Genomic DNA, 15,635 nt, shown 5'->3' on the forward strand with positions numbered 1-15,635 from the left:
CAGCAGTGGATGGATGCAACTGGTCCTAGTAGCTTTTGCATTTACCGATGCTTACCAGAGCCCCTTAAAGTATTGCACTAATTTACAAGAAGTATGAGGAATAAATCATTTTATATGCAGTCATGGCAAATAGAGCACTTATAAAGGCCCAGCTAAGCCTTGCATCTTTTAGACTCGTTCTTTTCAGTTCTTTAAGCTTCTGATTTTAACCTGCTCCTTGTCTTTGTCCTTAGCTCAGTATGTCCAAGTGTTAACCCATCAAGCTGCAGGCTTCGCCACTGGTCCCAGTGTGGCTAAGATTTTAAACCTGATCTAAAAAGAATTTTGTGTAATCAAATAGTTTCCTCCAGAGCCAAACAAATGGCAGATGCATTAAGGGAGCCAACCTGCAGGTGAATGAGTGATGCTTTGCCTTAAAAGTCATGCAAAGCCTTGGAAGGCCTTGGTGGTGAAACCTGTTACTTTTATTCTTGGCAGTAGTGAATAAATTGTGAGGTTACTTGTTTGAAATATTTCTCTTAGAAAATATTAAAGAGCTCCAACCGTTCTGTAAAGTTCAGAGACAAAAGCTAGTTTTAGGAAGGAAAATCGAAAGTAGGTTTGCATGAGGTGTATGTGGAGAGATTTTCTGTCAATTAAAAGGGACGAAGCTTGAGGCAAATAAGCCACTTTTTGGATCTTTCATTTTAAAAGGTAAACTGAAAAATCTTTTTCAAAAGGGGAGTTTGGAAAACTGGTTTTCAGAACAAAAATGATTTCTAACTGTGATGTGTGTCATTATAACCACTTTTGTCTGTGATGACTTACTCAAATTGCTGAGAGAGGATGGTTTGCGGAAATATTTTAAAAATTTATTTTAATTAGGAGCCCTTAGTGCTGAGAAGGAAGCTTCTAAGAGGTTGCTACCTGTGAACATTAAAACAAACTTATTATTAAAAAAAATTTCAAACAGAAAATCAAAAAGAATAGTACAATGAACACCCATTCACCCCCACCGAATTCAGCAGTTGTTAATGCAGAGCCATATTGGCTTCGGCTTTGCTTGTTTTTTTTTTTGTTTGTTTGTTTTTTTGGTAAACTACTTTATTGTAAATGATAGACATATAACATTTCTCCCTAAATATTCAGCATATATCTCAAAAAACTTAGAATATCCTGTTACATACCCTAATGCCATTATCTCACCTATAAAACTAATAATATCCTAATATTATCTAATACCCAGTCTGTATTTCAATGTCCTTAATCATCTCACAAATATCTTTTATAGCTTTGTTTCAAACCAGTCTCCAATAAAGAGCCATGTCTTACATTTGATTGTTATATCTAAGTCTCTCTCTCTCTCTCTCCCCCGCCTCTCCTTTTCTCGCTTACTTTCCCCCTGCCCCATCATGGCATTGACTTGTTAAAAAGGCCAGGTCAGTTTCTCCCAAATTCAAGATCTGTCTGCTTGTTTTTCTCATGGTATCTTTTTTTGCAGTTCTATCCCAGAGTTTCCTATAAATGGAAATTAGGCTAAAGGTTTGATTAGATCAAGTCAAACGTTTTGGGCAAGAAAATGTGAAAAGTGATGCTAAGGACATCAGGAGGATTATAATGTCTGGTTTCTCTGTTGATGCTAAGTTTGATCCCTTGGTTAGGTTGTATCAGAGTACATTTTAGGACTGTTTTCTACAGATCTTTCCCTTAGAGGAAAAATATTTAATAGGGACATTGATATGGAGGGCTGTCCTTGCTATCTAAAACCTTGCCACCTGTTTTGCAGTTCAGTGGGTCCACCTCTTCACCTGTAACCTCAGAGCATGATTTGTGATCTCCCTTGCCATTGGCTTAAGTGTACTGGGGACAACATTCAGAGAGACATTTGGAGTTGATAAGAGCGGATAGGTTTTAGTCTAACCTCTTTTACAGGGTGGGGACAGAAATCGCATAGTGAGTAAGAGATTAGTCAGATGTTTCATTTTATTTACCTATTCATGCAACTAAGTGTAGAGTGTGAATTAGATGCTCAATCAATGTTTTAATTGTCTAAAGTGAAAATGCAGTAAACCCCATTATCTAGCAATCTGTTAATCAGGACTTCATTAACGGGCACACTTGTGCACATACAGTACATGATAATCCTAAAAAATTATACAACTCTAAAGTACCTTCTGAATAAAAAAGATTGAATTCTGTTTATTGTCTATTCGTTTATTCATAATATACAGAGTATCTCCCATGTGTTAGGTACATGTATATGTATGTATGTGGATATACTCAGATGTTTGTATGTTTATACATACATACAAATTTGTATGCTTCTGCTCTCAGGGTAGGGGCTTCTGTTCCATTTAGAGCAGACAGAAAATAAAAATCATAGAATCTCAGAGCATAATATATCATTAAATAACTTTAGGTGCATGACTGGAATATCGGTGATCTATACATGGCATATATAGCGCTAATATGCTTGCAAAATATTTGATAACTGGAACGCCTGTTCTTTGATATGTCAGATAATAGGGTTAGTAAAATTAATCCATCCTTGTTCTGGTAAAATCCATCCTGTGCTGGTATCTGTTAGCAAAATTTAAACCCAAGCTCATACTGTCAGCAGAAGCCTAAGTCATCTAGATCACCCGAATATCAAAGGGGAAGAACCATACAGGGAAGAATTACGTATTCAGGATTCAGGCCGACTCCTGAGTCATCACTGAAATGTAAGAGCACAGACAGAAGGCATCAGATGGTGGGAATGTAAACTAGTACAACCACTATGGAAAACAGTGTGGAGATTCCTTAACAAACAAAAATAGAAATACCACTTGATCCAGCGATCCCAACTCTGGGTATCTACCCAGAGGAAAAGAAGTCATTTTACAAAAAAGATACTTGCACATGCATGTTTGCAGCAGCACAATTTACAATTCCAAAAATATGGAACCAGCTCAAATGCCCATCAGTCAATGAGTGGATAAAGAAATTGTGAGATATATATATATATATATAATGGAATACTACTCAGCCATAAAAAGTAACAAAATCATAGCATTCGTAGCAATCTGGATGGAAATGGAGACCATTATCCTAAGTGAAGTAACTCAGGAATAGGATACCAAACATCGTACGTTCTCACTCATACATGGGAGCTAAGCTATGAGGATGCAAAGGCATAAGAATGACACAGTAGACTTTGGGGACTTGGGGGAAAGGGGAGAGAGGGGTGAGGGATAAAAGACCACCACTGGGTACAGAGTACACTGCTCAGGTGATGGGTGCACGAAAATCTCAGAAGTCACCACTAAAAAACTTATTCATGTAACCAAATGCCACCCATTCCCCAAAAGCCTATTGAAATTTTTTTAAAAAGAGAAAAAAAACCCCACTAAAATGTATATCATGCAAACATAAAAAGAAAACAGCAGCAAGGTCAACTGGATAAGGCCTCCACCATCAGGTAGGTAAGGTGCTCAGAGTTCAGTGTTCGGTGACAGGTTCCAAATAGTAAAAATTAGAGAATCAGAGGCCTCTGAATCAGAGGCCCTGTGTCTAAATTTGCATGTTCATCTCAGTTGAGTGTTTGCTTTTGAGGAATGTCCTGGTGGGCTCATTTCATGGCAGGCATTCTTATGTTGGGCTTTGTTTCCTTGTAGGTACTCTTACTGTCACTTATAGGGGCTGCAGGCTAGAACACTCCCATCAGGATTCTGAGTTGCTTCTAACTGAAAATTATGGTCCCTAATCACTAACAGGTAGCACAGTCAAAAAGTAGTCCTTTAATAGACTGAGCAAATACTCTACTTTATATCTTGCACTTGGGACTTTAATGGTAGCACAAAGCTAGGGAATTCCTTTTCTTTTCCAGGTCAAGGGCAAGTTTCCTAGGCTTCCTCAGGTGCGCCCTCAGAGAACCACACGTAAGGTTTTGAAGTCCTGTTTAATTCCATCCCCAATACCTCTTGCTTTATATTGTCTATTCTGCTGTAAGTCAAATAGGCAACACTCAGAGTATTTTTTAAAAATCATCATCATAAATGTGATCAGAAGCATTTCCTCAATGGTCTCTATAAATCTATCAAATAAAATAAATATTCCCTAAGATATAACTGAGGTAGCAGCTTGGCACTTTTTTTTCTTTTGTACCCTACATCTTTCCTAATGAAAATGACCTGGTTTCCTTCTCCCTTTCCCTGTTTCAGTTGCCAATTTTGGTCAGATCTGAGGGTGCTGGGTTGCTCTATCTTAAAGCCAGGTCATATTTTCTTAGCTTGAATGAATTATGTTAAGTTTATTCAGATTTGGTAAATAATGCCTCTCTCCATTTACACTGCTTTAATGTTAGAACTTAATAAAAAATATTAACCAGGGTATAAAATATCTCATTTTCCAGTAACATTTCAGGAAGGAGGCAGAGATGGAGAGAGATAAATATTGGAGACAGTATGTTTCTGAATTACATACAGAAGAAAATGGATTTAAAAGTCTTAGAATACCATTTTTAGTTCTTAAGACAATTATAATTTACATTTAAACTCTTTGACACTAGTGGCATTTTCTACCCTCAGTAAGGAAGTTAAATGGCAAAGCAGTTAACTGTAAGTTTGGGAGCTTAGAGCAGTTATTATATTAATAGTTGATCTAAGATTATAGGTATTTTATGATTGATAGTAGCTCTTGGAATAAATACAAAACTGATCTATTATCCAAGTCCATGAATTTCTGTTCAGCGCAGAGAGTATAAGAGGGTTTCCAATGGCTAGAACAAACCAGTGAGGGTTTTGTTGGGTTTTCTTCTTGGCTTTCTGTCTGATGTTGTGTTTGTATGAGGATGATTTCAGGTTTGTGGCATGTTTTGATACCTTTACATGGAACATTTCAAATACATGAAATTGAATGAGGTGATAAGTCCACTGTGTTCAGGAAAGTAGATTAGAGAGGTGCTCTTGGTTAAATCCATAAAAAATGTTTCTGAGAGGCCCTTGAACTTGCGTTTACCACCTGTTTACCTGTAGTTCAATTGCATGAACACCATTCTGGAAAAATTTCCCTGTTACCGTGAGCCATGTTTGAGCATATTCAAAATAATAACACATATTTATAAGTATGTTCTTAAAAATTAAAGACAATAATGAAATTACAGAGCCATTAAAAATAAAGGCAATGTTTTAAATTTGTAGTCTGACTCTTGTCACAATAAAAGTGATTTCTTAGCTGTGATTGTTATTTGGAAGCCTCTTGACATACTATTGTGATTTTATTCCAACCAGGGCAAAACGTGTCATGGAGAGCTGTTGCTTGGATATAATGATTGGCACATTAGATTTACTCCTCAAATGTGTCTGTGGCCTCAGTAAACATTGTTAACTGACTGAAAATGTATTTCATGCTTTATGAGATACAAAACTGAGTGGTAAAAATAAGAAAGTTAACATTTCTGTCTTAAGAAAAGCCATTAGTAAATAGGGATATTAATCAGAATAATGAATGCTGTTGAAGAAATATGTTTATGACTGTCTCTATTCCCTAATTTTCAGAATGTTTATTTTTCTGTAAGATTCTATCAGATATGTTGACAGTTGTGGAACCAAAAAGCTTTTTAGTTACTTCTATTTACTGACTTTTTTTAGAGTAAATAGGGGAAAATCCCTTTTCCATTAATAATCTTTCAAGCCACAGTGAGAATAAGGATTGTTTGAAGCAACAGCAGCTTAGCCTTTGCTAAGGTGCTTTAAAAATGCTGTTAGAATAATATACCTTCCAGAGGCACCTGCTCTTGTTCCAATAGGCTTGATGTTTCTATCTGTCTGTAGCTGTCAGAAAAATGAAAGCCAAATACTTAAAAATTAATATCTCAGAACACAGATATCCCAGAAGTTCTCAGGTAAATTGTATGGCTTTATCCACCATACCAACAATTTCAGGTTGTTTCACTTTTGCATTAATGGTAGGCTTTCCAGGTTTATATTTAATGGGCTTGGGTATTGAGTTAGGACTGCGTGGCCCACCTGCAGACAAGGCAGCCCCTTGCCTGCCTGATAATGCACAGGGACTGAGACCCATACCCTCATCGGGAGTAACCAGAGCCTCAAAGCCAAGGGGCCTGTATTCTCCCAAGTCAGGAGCCCGAGCTTACTTTTGGCAACTTTGGAGCTTGTACTGTAGGGTTACTTCTCAGGCCAGAAATTTGCATCAAAGGACTAAGAAAAATATATCTAAAAATAAACATGAAAGCCAAGACTTCATGCCAGGAACTCCAGCCACACACATCCTGTTGGCTGGTTCTCTAGTCTTTCTCCTCACAGTTCTGATTCTTTTAAACCAAGCGGAAGCCTGCTCCGATGACTTGGACTTATGTCTGCACCAGGGTCTCATTCCTGTGTCTTCAAGCTTTTCCATGGAGTGGCAAAATGATTCAAATCCAGAAAGGAAGGGAGTGAAGTTATTAGGAGCTAACTAAAGTTAAAAAAAAAAAAAAGGAAGTGTTTTCTTATTGCCTTAGACTGCCTGAGCTTTCCTGGAGAACCATCAGCACCGGTTTCCTCTCTGTGGACTGAGATCCACTCAGTGGTAGACACGAACAGGGAATGAACGGCAATGAAGGTACATTTTGCTGATCAAATAAAGGATAGATATTCACTGGATGTCTGAGACCTTTGAGAGACAGAAAAAGAAGGACGTATGCTCTACAAGGTCAGAATGGATCTTTTTATTTTTTAGTGAAGGGTGGGAGAGTGGGGAAATACTACATGTTACTGTTTGCATTTTGGAATTATGCTCAAAAACATCTCTGGCTTTTCTAATTATGTTCCACCAGACCCAAATATGTACCATGGCAGGGACATAATTTGATTTTATCTTTGTTTGTGGTGTGTGTGGGGCCAGGGGGTGAGTGGTGGCTCATCTTTCTGTTAGTGAAGCGTGTTTATTTAGCCTGATGATCTTAAATATGTTTCTAGAAGATAAATAAAGGTAGTTGTTCATAACTAGGCAGAGTAACATTTATCACAGCAAAATTACATACATGTATTTGTCTAGTGACATATTTGAATGACACATATTAAAAATGAATTTTGTTCAAGGAAACAGATTGTGGGTGGTGGTGTTTCACCCTCCAGGCCCCTGGAAGGTATTTTGCCTGTAGCTCTCAGACTCAATGAAGTCCTTGGTGTTTATGGGCATTCTGTTACATTATTGATAACTGAGAGTTCTACCTGCTCCCCAAGCAATGATTTCACTATTTCTCAGAAGATGATCAGGGGGTCTGAGCAGATCAAGGCTTGGCTGGCAAATGCTAGGAATGCCCATGTGCTGTACGGTGGGCCTGCCGGCAGAGTGCTATAACCAGTAGCTGCTTTCTCTGAGCTGGCGCTACTTTGGGTGTTCATTTCAGGAGTGTAGAGTGAACACTCACATCTTTGAGGAGCTGCTGTTAAAAGTTTCTGAAATGTTTCCCTTGGCTGTGCACCAGCCAGGACTCTGTTGACACCTCACCCCTACTCTCTCCCCTGCACTGTTCTCTTACACTGGGCCCCCTCACTCACTCAGCTAAGCTACTGAGCAGCCTGCCCTTCTCAGTAGCCGCTCACCTCAACAGTAATTGATGCCACATTAAACATTTAATCTCTAAGAAGCTTCTGTCATATTCAGCAAACATACTTGTTTCCACCAGGTGGAGGTGCAAAATGCACCATGTTTGCCTTTCTGTGGTTTACAATCTAGTGGAGAAGACAATCATAGACACAAATACGAGACAAACTGAAAAATACTCTAAGAAAGATCCAGCGTGCTAGAGGACAGGGGCAGAGCAAGAAGAGATCCATTTCCACCAAGGGCCTCATTTCATCCAAGGACAAAGAGATCTGCTTCTGAATTCTTATGTGGGAAGCAAGGCTGTTTTTCAGCATCCCTAAAGGATTGGGGACAGTTAACCAAATGATAGCATTTGAGGCAGGCCTGTCCCGAGGGAGTGAGCCCACAGAAAAGGGGCTGGGCTTCTTCACTCTGTGGTTGTGTTGTGTGGCACTCTGGGTTCTTCTCCTTTGCTGGGCCCCTGGGCAGACGTGGTGAGAACTCAGCCTGTCATGTGTTGTGTTTCCAAATGTCTGGGTTTGTTTTTTGTTGTTCAGCCATCATCTGGAGAAATCCGCTCTGGGGTTTAACGGGTTCCCCCAGGCAAAGGCAGTTCTAGCTGGGAAAGCTTTAAGAACTTGAGACTTTCAGAAGGAACTCGTGGTGTGGACTGGGGGATACTGTTAAGCTCTTTATGTGTAGAAAACCCTGTGGTCATGGGACTTTCCTGCTCTCATGGGGCCAAATTCCACTCCTGAGTCGTCTCTGGGCTGCTGTGAGAGGTTAGGGCACAGTCACTGGGGCAGAGGGTCTGACACGGAGGATGAAGCAGCAGGAAATCCTGTCACTAAGTTGGCTTCTCCGAATTCCTAGTCTTGCCCCTATTTGATCTCACTGACCTCAATGTTTTGAGCTGTCTAGCCCAAACCAATAAACGCAAGACAAACCATCCAAAGGTTGTTGATGTGGTTGAATGGTCTGGCCTGAGATTCTGGTCTATTCTTGGTTTAACCCAACTTTGCTGCATGACATTTTGCAAAGCTCTCCAGCTTCCTAGGCCACTTATTGTAAAATAGAGATACCTTTACCTAAACCCTGCCTTGCTGACAGAAGTGGTCAAAGTTCATGTTGATTGATTCTTATGTGCCTTATGAATTGAAAAATCTAGTGTCCCCCTCCTCCCTTTTTGGTTTGCAAATTAAAGAAGAGTGAGCCACAAATTCTGTGAATGGAAAGAATAAAATATAGGGCAGTAGTTCATGTTGTATCAAAATATATTATTTGGAAGGGGAGAAGAACTCTTTGGTATCTTTCATAATTTATAGTTGTAGTTCTTAAAACTGGTTTCACATTAGAAGTATCTGGGAAGCTTTTTAAAAGATTTCCATGCCAGGGCTTTTGACAGACTGTTGAAGCCAAAATCTCTAGAAGAGGGAGCCTCATCAGTAGCTTCTGAAAGCTCCTCAGATGAGTCTCTGGACAGCCAGAGCTGAGAACCCCTTCAGCAGTGGGTTTTGATAATTCACCATTCCCCTTTGTGCTTACTTCTGCATACACCTGGCTGGCGTCCTTGCCCTGTGCTAAGATGTTATGATTGAATAATATGTTTGTTCCTTACAAGTCTGTGTTGAATTTCCTAGTGTAATTTGTCCTTCTCTCCTACAGACATTCTACTTCCAAATTAGAGTTTCTGGTAGATTTATGTAATAATGGAAGTCAGTACTTTAGAGTCAGAATCTGTGGGGTTTGTTCAAGACTTTATTAATTAGAGGCTGCCTGTGTGGAATGGTTATTGAAAGAGTGAGAATAAAGTGCAAGATCATCCCCAAATTCCACCATCTCTTAACAGTCTGAGCAACGGTGTCTTTCACAATTTGTAGCTCCTGGGAAATTTCACTGTATGCCTATGAGAGAATGAGAGTAAAGAAGACAGGTAATAATTTTACTGTTACTATGAATGAAGTTCTGAATTCATGGATCCTCTAGGAATCGTGGGAGCTCTCAACTATCCCCAGACTATACTGTAAGAATTACTTACCTACAATAAATTCCTGGGAGAAGAATCACTAGTTTGAAGTACATAAGAACTTTTATGACTCTTGATAAATATGATCACATTTATTTTCAGTAGCTGTTATTCTGCCACCAACAGTATTTGAGCATGCTTATTGCTTCTGGCCTTGGCCAGTGTGACCATTATATATACAGATGCTCCTCAACTTATGATGGGTATGCATCGAGATAAACCCATTGTAAGTTGAAAATATCATGTCAGTAATGCATTTAATACACCTAACCTACTGAACACCATAGTTTAGCCTATCCCACCTTGAATGTACTCAGAACACCTACATTAGCCTACACTTGGCCAAATCATCTAACACAAAGCCTATTTTATAATAAAGTGTTGAACATCTCATAAAATTCATTGAATACTGTACTAAAAATGAAAACCAGAATGGTTGTATGGCTACTTGAAGTATAGTTTCTACTGAATACTTATTGCTTTCACACCATTGTCAATTTGAACAATTCTAAGTTGACCCATCATAGGTTAGTGACTGGCTCTGTGTGTGTCCAATATAATAGGCATTGCTACTGCAAGTGTGTTTCTTTGATTACTGGGATGCTTGAGGTTTTCTTATCTCTTTTTTTTTTTAACTGATTATAAATACCCAATGTAACATGTCCTCTTTTGGGACATGTTATTCTTATGAATTAAATACATTGGCATTTATTGACCAATTTATGTGAATGCTTTATATGATTGAGACATTAACCCTCTGTTAGAATTTCTGCACATATTTAATCTTGGTCTGTTTACTTTTCATGTTTCATAATATTTAATGTACATACATTTAAAATTCATTAAATCCACCAGCAACCTGGCTATTTCATTATTTAAAAAATTAAAATTAGTTTTATAAAGGTATTATCTTACCTTCATTTATAGTGGATTTGGGAAATAACATGATGTAAGTAATAATGTGTTTTACCCAATGGTGTTGGCTGCATGAATTGATTGGCATTGTAAAATTTTTTTGTTGCGGGCCGGGCGCGGTGGCTCAAGCCTGTAATCCCAGCACTTTGGGAGGCCGAGACGGGCGGATCACGAGGTCAGGAGATCGAGACCATCCTGGCTAACACAGTGAAACCCCATCTCTACTAAAAAATACAAAAAACTAGCTGGGCGAGGTGGCGGGCGCCTGTAGTCCCAGCTACTCGGGGGGCTGAGGCAGGAGAATGGCGTAGACCCGGGAGGCGGAGCTTGCAGTGAGCTGAGATCCGGCCATAGCACTCCAGCCTGGGCGACAGAGCGAGACTCCGTCTCCAAAAAAAAAAAAAAAAAAAATTTTTTTTGTTGCTTCTCTCATTTGCTTCAGAAATTTATTAAATATTCTTACAGATCCATATCTTGCCTCTAATTGTTTCCTATAACGTCTATGTAAACCTTATTTTATGATCTGTAACAAAATTTTGTGAAGATTTCTTTTGTGGATATTTGCATCATGATCTATGGTCAATCTTCCACTCCTCTGGCTGTTGGGTGTCTGTGAAGATCCCAGAGATTTGATTGTGGAAGGCTCTGCTCCTTTGCTTTCCTTTGCCTCTATGCCATGCCCTCCCCCAAACATGCTTTAAGCTTTGGTCTGAGTGAAACCATCCAGTGGAATTGTGATCTTTTCTGAAGTTAGAGAAGCGAGTTCTCTTTTTTGTGTGTGCATCCATAACTGCCTTCTCTTTTCCACTGTCCAATACTGTGTCTACCTCTTTAAAAGTTGTGGAGTAAGTACTGAAGCTCTTACCAATAAGTTTTAATGAAACGGGTTTTCATTTTTAAGCCTTCACTATTTGTTGTGAGTTTTAGTTTATCTGTTTGGAGGGTGTTTTTTGCCTATGCTTAGCTTTGTTTAAAGTTTATAGAATTGCCAAATGCAAATATTCTAAAAAAGGAAAAAAAGCTCTATAATAACTTTCACTATATACAATTCCCATTAAAAGCACACAGAACTTAAAAATGGGATAATGTAGTAAAATGATCCGATATTGGATTTACTAAGAGATACACCTGTTCTCAGGGACGTACACCACTTTGTGAACAACATCTTGAAAGGCATTCGCTTATTTAAAAAGGTATAAAGCCAGGCTTGGTGACTCATTCCTGTAATCCCAGCACCTTGGGAGGGCGATGCGAGCAGATTTCTTGAGCCTAGGAGTTTGAGATCAGCCTGGACAACATGGTGAAACCCCGTCTCTACAAGAAACACACACAAAAGATTAGCCCAGCATGGTAGCATGTGCTTGTAGCTGTGGGAGGCTGAGGTTGGGAGGATCACGTAAGCCCTGGGAGGTAGAGGCTGCAGTGAGCCATGATCATGCCACTGCACTCCAGCCTGGGTGACAGAGCAAGACTCTGTCTCAAAAAATAAAAATTAAAAAATAATTGTACAACTACACTTGAAGACCCTTTGTACCCTCATTTAGGCCGAATGTGAGCCTTTTGCCTGTTAGTAATGTAATAACTCATTTAGTCCACTGGCAGGTAGGTCTGCGTGTGGAGCCTCAGCAAAGAGGGATGATTCACAACCATGCTTTTCACCTGGGATTCTTGAGCCTTGAGGAGTTCAAGGACGAGCTTTGACATTTTTGAAATTTTTATATGTGTGTGCACTTTTATATTCCATATATTAACCATATATATTCCATATATAATCCATGTATTAATGGACGCACACATATAAATTATGATTAATATATTGTTAGCTTTCATTCTAATTGGATAGGGGTCTGTTATCTACCAAAAGATGAAGAATCATTTTCTGTGGAATTAAAAGAATATAGACCAGATTATGTAGCTTATTTCTTCTTTATGTGGGAGAACATTTATTCCCAGAGTAACATATCTTTGTAGAATTTGTGCTGGTGAGAGTGGAAATAGAAAAGTACTGGTCATCAAGCTTTAAGGCTTTGACTCTTTTTGTAGTGAAGAAGAAATTATTAGGGAAAAATGCTAAGTTCCAGAGATCAAAACAGAAATGCTTTACCAAAAGAGGTTCTACCAAAGCCCATTTCAAAATAAATGTTTCTAATTTGTTGATTCATTGACCTTTTAAATAGCTGACATCATTTGGACATTTTGTACCTAGTTCCAAACTGATTGAGCTACCGCAGGAGTTTTTCACAGATGTGTGGTTTTGTATCCTCAGTTGCATTTCTCCCCAAAACTGTCCACATTGAAAAAGGCCTATAAAGCTAACTGGACAACTTCAGACAGTGATACTTTTAAAAATTAGTCATAACGCAACCCATCACGCAAAACAAGAATTGTGTTTGTTTGTTTTTTTATTTATTTATTTGAGACAGAGTCTCTCTCTGTCACCCAGGCTGGAGTGCAGTGGTGCAATCGTGCCTCGCTGTAGCCTTGACCTCCTGGGTTCAAAACATCCTCCCACCTTAGCCTCCTATGTAGCCAGGACTATAGGCATGTGCCACCACACCTGGCTAATTTGTTGTTGTTATTATTTGTATTTTAAAGAAATTATTTAATTTATTGAAACTAGGTCATACATACATGTGGTACAAAATTCCAAAAGTACAACAGGGTATATATCGAAAAGCATGCTTCTCACCCTCCTCTGCCCCAACCACCAGATCTCTTCTCCAGAAGCAGCCACTGTTATGGGCTTCTCTGTAGAATGTTTTATGCAGAATATTCTCTTTAATAGGTTGTTGGGCAAGACTTCCAAAATGTATATTTGACTGCTCTTCTCAACCTCTTGAAAAAGAAAAATCAATTTTTAAAATTACTGAAACTGTCAAGGCATTTTGAGTCAAAATTTTCATACAAATTGACTCTAACATACCTGCCAGAGTTTTCATTTACTTGTTCCATTTACTTGATTATTTCACTAAACTCCAACACCTTGAACCCCTAGTAGCACCGTCCAATGTTTTAAATCTGAGAATATTTTCACAAAATGTGACTATGTTTCAGATAGAAAACTTTTTTTTTTTTCCCCGAGATGGAGTTTTGCTCTTGTTGCCCAGTCTGAAGTGCAGTGGTACGATCTCGGCTCACTGCAGCCTTCGCCTCCCAGTTTCAAGCAATTGTTCCGCCTCAGCCTTCTGAGTAGCTGGGATTACAGGTGCCTGCCATCATGCCTGGCTAATTTTTGTATTTTTAGTAGAGATGGGATTTCCCCATGTTGGCCAGGCTGGTCTCGAACTCCTGATCTCAGGTGATCCACCCACCTCAGCCTCAAAAAGTGTTGGAATTACAGGTGTGAGCCACCGTGCCCAGCCCAACAGAAAACTAAGTATGTAAGAGTCATTGCAGTATAATCATATTGAATTTTTAGTTACTAAGGACTAATACATTTGTTGGAAATTCAAAGTAATACATATGGTTAATAATATTAAAAGCAAAATAAGTAAATATAAAATGTTACCTTCTTCAATTTTAATAGAGGTGTTAGTCTCTATTAAGACTATGGGATATCAAATTGGTACCATGGTAGTAAATGCCACAAGAGAAATTCTTTTTCTACTAACTTATAAAGACGTTATCCCTGTAAATAACCTCTACGGATCCACAATTCCTGTGTTGATGTGTATGCACTCATCAAGGCAAGCATCCCTTGTGGGGTAGATGACCTTGCATCTATGGCCTTTGAGAGAATAAATATCTATGTTGACAGTGCAGCTGCCACATATTGAGTTCATAAAATTGGGTTTGGGTTTTTTAATCTGGCATATTATTCTTGCTTAATTTCATTTTGCTGACTGTGGTTCCAGAGCTATAAATCAGGGACAGTGTTTACCCACAGAAGGAAAGGAGAGCAGGAATAATAGCATGAAATATTGCCTTTGTTTATTAAAAGTGTTTCTTCATTTGGGCACCTGTTGTCTTTTGGTTGCCAGTTCCCTCTGGATCTTATCAGTTTTTGAATTGTTTTTTGAAATTAATAAGCAGACCTGTGATCATTTGAAGTAAGAGGTAGCATAAAGTTCATAAACTAAAGGAGTGAGTGGGGCAGGCAAAAAGAAACCTATTTTTTAATATACAAAAATAGGGCATATATATACAAAGTTCAAACAGTACAGATAAGGCTAACTACATAATTTGTGGGACCCAGTGCAAAATAAAAATATGGTATCTCTTGTTCTCCTCAGAGGAAAAAATATTAACTTTTTCTGTTTTCTCTATCTCAACTCCACATTTTGTTCTTTGCCATTTAATGTTCTAAGTAAAGGAAAACCCAAATTTTAAATTATTAGCATAAATTTGTTTATCTGTAGTGTAATACCAGTTTGAAATGCAAATATAACACCAATTAACTTACATGCAGAATCACCCAAATTACATAATTTGAACTTCCTAGCTCGGACATATGTATATATTTCATTCTTACTAGGGCAATGGGAACTTTGCACAAAACGGATTCAACTGTTTTTATTTTGCTTCTTGATGCACACACATTCTAACCAACATTCATTATCTTCAGCTTACTGACAGTAAGGAAGGACTAAAAGGAAAAAGAACTATAGGTTGTCCTATCTTTCCTTTACTTTTATGTCATTATTTTCAGACTAAATGGTTGGCTAATAGAATTGGCTCTTGGTATCCATGGGTTACACATCCATGGATTCAACTAATCCCAGATTTCAAAAAAATATGCCAGTTGGGCGCAGTGGTTCATGCCTGTGATCCCAGCCAAGGTGGGCAGATCACCTGAGGTCAGGAGTTCGAGACCAGCCTGGCCAACGTGGTGAAACCCTGTCTCTACTAAAAACACAAAAATTAGCTTGGTGTGGTGGCACATGCCTGTAATCCCAGCTACTCAGAAGGCTGAGGCAGGAGAATCACTTGAACCTGAGAGGTGGAGGGTGCAGTGAGCTGAGATCGCGCCACTGCACTCCAGCCTGGGAGACTGAGACTCCGTCTCAAAAAAAAAAAAAAAAAAAAAAAAAAAAAAATCCAAAAAAGGTATGGCACTGAACATGTACAGAGGTTTGGGTTTTTTTTTTTTCCCTGTCGTTATTCCCTAAACAGTACGATATGGTAACTATTTACATAGTATCTG

At 38.7% G+C, this 15,635-nt stretch overlaps 1 protein-coding gene across 3 annotated transcripts in view; it reads left to right on the top strand.

Moving 5' to 3' along the window:
* The window catches only part of RAPGEF4 (Rap guanine nucleotide exchange factor 4), a 309,548-nt gene that overhangs the window by 77,189 nt on the left and 216,724 nt on the right, over positions 1 to 15,635 (top strand). The gene's annotated exons all lie outside the window — the stretch shown is intronic.

The sequence above is a fragment of the Macaca fascicularis genome, chromosome 12, assembly GCF_037993035.2.
Source record: "Macaca fascicularis isolate 582-1 chromosome 12, T2T-MFA8v1.1".
Taxonomy (NCBI): Eukaryota; Metazoa; Chordata; class Mammalia; order Primates; family Cercopithecidae; genus Macaca; species Macaca fascicularis.